General features: G+C 54.1%; 1 protein-coding gene and 1 pseudogene across 6 annotated transcripts in view; both read right to left on the bottom strand.

The window, feature by feature from the left end:
• LOC108306122 overlaps positions 1-2,713 on the bottom strand; it is a 9,652-nt pseudogene extending 6,939 nt beyond the window's left edge. Inside the window, exon 1 of the transcript XR_005199263.1 lies at positions 2,293-2,713. The product of XR_005199263.1 is annotated as a eukaryotic translation initiation factor 3 subunit J-like (transcript). The remainder of the gene's footprint in view (positions 1-2,292) is intronic.
• Positions 1-5,571, bottom strand: part of PIGZ (phosphatidylinositol glycan anchor biosynthesis class Z) — a 23,625-nt gene extending 18,054 nt beyond the window's left edge. Inside the window, exons 1-3 of one of the 5 annotated variants that reach the window (XM_037734818.1) lie at positions 5,383-5,549; positions 3,894-4,478; positions 495-3,615 (exon numbers count right to left, since the gene is read on the bottom strand). The gene's annotated coding sequence lies outside the window, so the exon portion shown is untranslated. Of the gene's footprint in view, positions 1-494; positions 4,479-5,382 lie in introns of all 5 variants that reach the window. The other 4 variants (XM_037734847.1, XM_037734802.1, XM_017522914.2 and 1 more) reach the window with 4 other exon arrangements.
• Between the last annotated feature and the right edge of the window lie 576 nt (positions 5,572-6,147).

Consider the following 6,147-nt stretch of genomic DNA (forward strand, 5'->3'; position numbering starts at 1 on the left):
TTCTTTCTTTCTTTCTTTCTTTCTTTCTTTCTTTCTTTCTTTCTTTCTTTCTTTCTTTTTTTGAGATGGTGTCTTGCTCTGTCACCCAGGCTGGAGTACAGTGTCACAATCTCGGCTCACTGCAGCCTCTGCCTCCCAGGTTCCAGTGGTTTTCCTGCCTCAGCTTCCCAGGTAGCTGGGATTACAGGCACATGCCACCATGCCTGGCTAATTTTTGTATTTTTAGTAGAGACGGGGTTTCACCATGCTGGCCAAGCTGCTCTCGAACTCCTGACCTCAGGCGATCTGTCCACCTCAGCTTCCCAAAGTGCTGGGATTACAGGTGTGAGCCACCGAGCCTGACCTGCACCTGCATTTCTTTTTAAAATCAAGGAAATCTTTTCCAGAAGTTCCCCAGAAGACTTTTATCAAGTGCTGTTGAACAGAACTGCATCAAATACACCTTCCCAAACCAGTCATTGGCAAGGGAAATGAGATTACCAATGAAGACTCACCTCTGGTGTTGGAACTGGGACTGTGGGTGCTTACCCTAACAACAGGTTCTGTTAGGAAAGAGAAAGGAGGCAGAGGATCAGCTGTGTGGTTGCTACATGTGACTTCCACAGGCTCTCATCCCCTGGCCATTTGTTCTTAGGCCCCTCTTCCTCCGCCCACCCCTTAAATGTCAATACTCCTGGTCTTCAATATTCTCCAAACACACTCTTTCTGGATCATCTCATTTATTCTTATGGTTTCAGTTTCTACTTTATGACTTCTGAAATTGCTTCTTTTCTGAGCTTCAGATTTACTGATATTAATAAGAAACAATATAACAATAATAATAGTACTGACATTTATTAGGTGCATATTACCTTCCAGGCTGTGTACCTTATCTTATTTAATTAACACGAAAACTTTATAACCCTATCCCCCCACCGCCCACTTTTTTTTTTAAGACAGTGTCTCACTCTGTCACCCAGGCTAGAGTGCAGTGGTGTGATCTCAGCTCACTGCAACCTCTGCTTCCCAGGCTCTAGCAATTCTCCCACCTCAGGCTCTGCAAACCTATTCTTATTCCTGTCTTACAGACAAATAAACAGGTTTTTTGCCCAAGTTAGCAGAACTAATAAGTTGGTGAAACTAGAAGTTGGACCCAGTCTGTCTGACTCCTATGCCCTGCTCCACTGCCTGTTAGGCTTCTGAACCTAATTCAGACACATGGCAGCCAAACAGAACTCATCATCTTCCCTGGAAACAGCCCTGTCCCATGTTCCCTGCAGCAATGAGGGAACTACCATGTATTAGTGTGCTAAACTTCTGGTACCAATTTACTGTATTAATCTGTTCTCACACTGCTATAAAGAACTACCCAAGACTGGGTAATTTCTAAATAAAAAAGGTTTAATTGACTCACAGTTCTACATTGCTGGGGAGGCTTCAGGAAACTTATAGTCATAGCAGAAGGAGAAGCAGGCACCTTCTTCACAAGGTGGCAGGAGAGAGTGTGGGTGGAGGAAAAGATGGATGCTCATGAAACCATCAGATCTCATGAGAACTCCCTCACTGTCATGATAACAGCTTGGGGGAAACTGCCCTGTAATCTGATCACCTCCCACCAGGTGTCTCCCTCAACACCTGGGGATTACAATTCAAGATGAGATTTTTTGTGTCCCCTTTGGGCAGGGACACAAAGCAAAACCGTATCATATAATTCACCCAATTTAGTCCAGAATCCCCTGGTGAAATGCAGGTGCTATCTCCCTTTTCCTTTGTCCCTTCACTATGTAATGCCAAGTTTGCTTGCTAATTATTCCTTGAACCCAGCTCTTGTTCATTCTCCACTATCACTATCTGCGTCCAGGTATGCTGTGACTGGTGTGCATGTGCCTGGGATTTCTCAGCCTCAGGGCTGGCTGTGCAGAATCTTCGCATGGCTGGAGACCCTGGGTTGGTTGTTTCCATCTGCAAACAGCCCCCCTCCTTTGTCAACCAGTGTGTCATACAACAGGAATCTTTTTCTGTGTATACATAATGAGAAACATGTTAAGAAGCATGACCTGGAGTAGACTGCACCCACCACCCACCTCTCCACTTTCCCTCTCTCACTGCATCCTTCCTCCTGACTGTGGCAGACAGAGGTTGAATCGCTCCCTTGTGATAAACCTCTGGATCGGGGGCCATCCCCTCACCACCATCAGGACCAGGTCCACATTACTTATTGTGGCTTATTGCTGGCAACAGGCCTTAAGCCTGTCATAAACAGGCCTTAAAGCAACTGGCCACAAACAAAATGTCTATAGCACTGTAACATACTTATGATGGCAGTGACGCACATTGCTGGAGGTAGTTGGTTTACTGGAGCGAGGGAAAGAAATACCTGACCCTTCCTGGGTGGAAGACCAGTTAAAGGCATTCCGGAACTGGTGCCCTGAAAATGTGTTCCAGTTGCAGTAGACATATGCATCAGAGCCTGTTTATCGCCACTAGGAAAGAATGCTTTGTTCCTGTGAAGAATGATTTTAGTTAATCTATAAACTGCAGCAATGATGATTATCACTTGCTTGCTGTCAATAAATATGTGGGTCAAACTCTGTTCATGGCTCTCAGCTGGGAAGGCTGAAGCCCCCGATGCCCCACCTTTTGCTCTTTGTGTCTGTTTCTTAATTCCTTCAGTGCCGCCTGGGTTGGGGTGTCTGCGACCGAACTGGTCTTGGCAGCTGACAAGGCCCTCCATGGCTTCCAGTGTCCCCTCCTGCCTCCACTCATGTCTTCATGAGTAGAATTCTGTGCTCCAGAAACATCATGCCTTTCTGCAGTCCTCTCCTCTATACTGTGCTGTTTCTCACCCCAGCTTCTTGGCTAATGTGGTTTCACTTGCCCAATATGCTAATAACATGGAGGTTAAGACCAGCGGTGGCATCAAGTAAACTGGGTTCAAGTCCTTGCTCTGTCACTTGTTCATGGTGAAAGAGCACTTAATCTCTCTGAACCCCAACGTATACCCCAGTTATAAAAAGAGCACCCATCTCAGGGCTGTTGTGAAGATGAAATGAAGAAAACAGGCAGACATAGTGGTTGATTTTGTTATCCATTTTGCTTAACTGCCCTGACCCCCAAGAAGGCTTCCCTAACCCTCCTTCTGAAGGACCCTGTGCAAAACTCTACAGGCACCATGCATTGACAGTTGTCTGACTGTTTCTCTGCCTCGTTTGGCTGAGGTCTCCCAGGCCTGGAATCCTTTTGAGAGTCATCTCAGGGCTCGAGTCCAGCTTGGGAAGGCCCACTGCGGCCCATCGGTCAAGGACGGAGCAGGAGGTCCTTGGGAGAAGGTGGCAACATAGTGGGGCATCGACTATAACAAATGTAGGAGCTCTACGGAACGACACCCGCCCGCCGCCGGCTTCCCAGTCTGAGACCCCAATGAAGGAGCTGTCCAAGTGGCCGCCTCTCATCTTTCATCCCAGGGGATGGAGCCAAAGCCAAGCATGGCGACTCACCTTAACCTAATCAGGATGCAGCCTGCTCATTCATTCATTTATTCAGAGAGATCTGTCAGGGTGCCAGTCAGGTGCTGGTCCAAATCTTGCATCTCCAGCAGCCTCCTGGTGGTCGGTCCCCAGGAGGGCTCGCGAGCGGCTTTAGAGTGAAGGGACAGCGCTGAGTCGCGGAGATTGGGCAGGGGAGCCAGCGTTGACAACCACACCGACAGGAGCATCCCGCGCTCGTGTGTGGGAGAATGTGTAAGGCAAGCAGGAGGGAAGAGACCATCTCGGAGACAAGGGAACAGCCAAGCAGAAACCACTGTGCTGGGCGCGTGGGGGAGGCGGGGAAAGGTAGCACATGTGTAGGGGGGGAGGAGCGGAGGGAAGGGAGTAGGAAAGACTGCTCTGGCCAGCGGCGGGTGATGGGGACACCGGTCAAGCTCGCTGAATCCGAGGGCCTGGGCAGGCTTTTAGTGCTCCATGTTTCTCCGGCGCCCAGCGTGTGCGCAGAACCTTGTCGGCTCCGACAAGGAGCTGGTTCACTCGGACTGAGTGAACCAGCACCGTCCGGAATGGCAAAACCATCGCTTGTGGCTCATTCCAAGAAAGGTCCCTACCTTCATATGTAAACTTCCTTACCAAGCTGTTGGGGCGGGGCTTACAAGAGAGGGCGGCGGGCCCAAGGTTCGGCCCCTTTCTCCGGATCTGGCATTTGGAGCAGGTTTTAAGACTTCGGGAAAAGTGGGGCCCCTGCGCAACCACTAAAGGCTGCTTCAACGGCCCTCAGGACTAAGATCTTGTTCCAGTCCTCCAGTCCTCCAATCCTAGGGCTCTACCCCAGGGGTAGAGGGTGAGAGTGGCTCCCCAGAGTACATTTGCCTTTTGGTGTAGCATTGCATCCTCATTTTGACTCTGGGGCCTGCAGTAAGCCCTGCAGGGTGCTCCACCTTGAAGCATGGGAAAATCCGATGCTGGCCGCCTTATTCCGCCGGTTGCCTGAAAAGGCCCGTGTTTATCCTTCGCTCAACAGAGAACGCAGCACACAACATTAAACACACATAAAGAGAGTGAAAGAGAGCAAGACATCTTCATCAACAAGGGCGCACCATTTAACCACCCGCGACCTCGCAGTGCGCCTCTGCAAAGTGGGGGCTCCTCTCTGTAGCAGGAGATGGGGGTGTTAATTTTGAAAGCGGTTCCCAGTTTTCCGAGGCCAAGGTTTCTGGGGCTGAGAATGGCTTTTGAGGACTGGTGAGAAATGTCGTCATTACCGAACTTTCCCCGCCACACTGTGAGTCCCACGCAAAGGCCCCATGACTACCAACCCGAGCGCTGGGTGCTCCCTGGCAGGGTCACCTTTGCCTTGTCCACGCCCCCATGTGTCCCCTGGCCAGGAGGCCATCCTTTCATCCTGGGAGGGCAGGCCTGTCCCGAAGTGCTGCCCCCAAGGCCGGGAGCTGAGATTCTTCTCGGCTTCGGGCCCAGCGCTTTCCACCTCTTGCCCTGTTGAGGGGGCATTCTCCTAGGAGGAATACCTGGGGAAACTGAGACCCAGTGCGATTATGGGCCTCCCGGAGAACACCAGCCGCCAGCACAAGTGGATTCAACCCTAGGCCTCAGCCTGGGCCCAGAGCCGTGCTTTGGAGTGGAGTTTACCCACGGCTGCCCTTCTTGGGCAAATGTCACCGTTGCCCCCGTCCCCGTAGATCCGGAGCAGGTGAGTGCTCCAAGCCAGCGGACCGCGGCCTAGGGACAGGTGCCCGCTAGAACGTGGGGGCCCCCGGTTCCCCTGCTGTCCTCCCCAGAGGCTGGGCCTGCTGGTCTCCCGGCTGTGCGCAAGGTGGGGACGGAGCCGACTGTGCTCCCCTCGCCCTCCCGGCACCGGCTCTTCTGGGCCCGCTGGGGCTGCGCACCGACTCACCCGCGCGGCCTCCGGGCTGCGCCTGCAGCGCTGGCGGCGTCCGGCCCGGCGAGGACCCGGGTCCCAGGTGGCCCCAGAGGCGGTGGAACCGGAGGGCGGGAGGGGAGGCAATGGGAGCGACCGTGCGCCACTCAGCCGCTCGGAGACTGGGACCACCGCCTCCTGCGCGGGGCCAGCGGGGGTGGGAGGAGGAGCGCGCGGGCGGGGCCGCCGTGTGAGTCCCCGCGCTCCCTCCTGGCCTGGTCCGGAGGTCCCGGGCGAGCTGAGGCCACGCTGAGGAGGGTCCTGGGGGCGCCGCGGTCCCTCCGGCCGGGCAACGCCAGGCGGGGATGGGTGTCGCCCGGCCGCGCTCAGGCTCCCTCCTCTGCAGCCTCTGCTACACGAGCGGCGCCCTTTCAGCGCGAGGGGATCTTAAACCAAAAACCCCGGCCACCCTTCTCTTGTTGGAAATGACCATTTGGGGGTTCTCCGTGGTGGGGAGTTCTGCCGGCACCGCCCCGCTTCCACGCGCCGGAGGTCGGCGAGGGCAGCGCGCGGTCCGGGCGTGCTGCCCACAGTCCTGCTCCGTGGCCCGCAACGCCTCAAAATGGAGTCACTCATGACAGGTGACTCAGCGCATAGGGAGGCTGCTGAGCCCCGCAGTGATCCGCGTGTGCGTGCTGTTCCCAGGCAATCACGCCTTGGGCAGCCCCAGACCTGACAGGAAAGTGAAGCCGAGAGGCGGCTGAGAGAACAGTGGCGACACCGTGGAGGTCCCAGAACCCC

The sequence above is a fragment of the Cebus imitator genome, unplaced genomic scaffold (assembly GCF_001604975.1).
Source record: "Cebus imitator isolate Cc_AM_T3 unplaced genomic scaffold, Cebus_imitator-1.0 Scaffold0, whole genome shotgun sequence".
Taxonomy (NCBI): Eukaryota; Metazoa; Chordata; class Mammalia; order Primates; family Cebidae; genus Cebus; species Cebus imitator.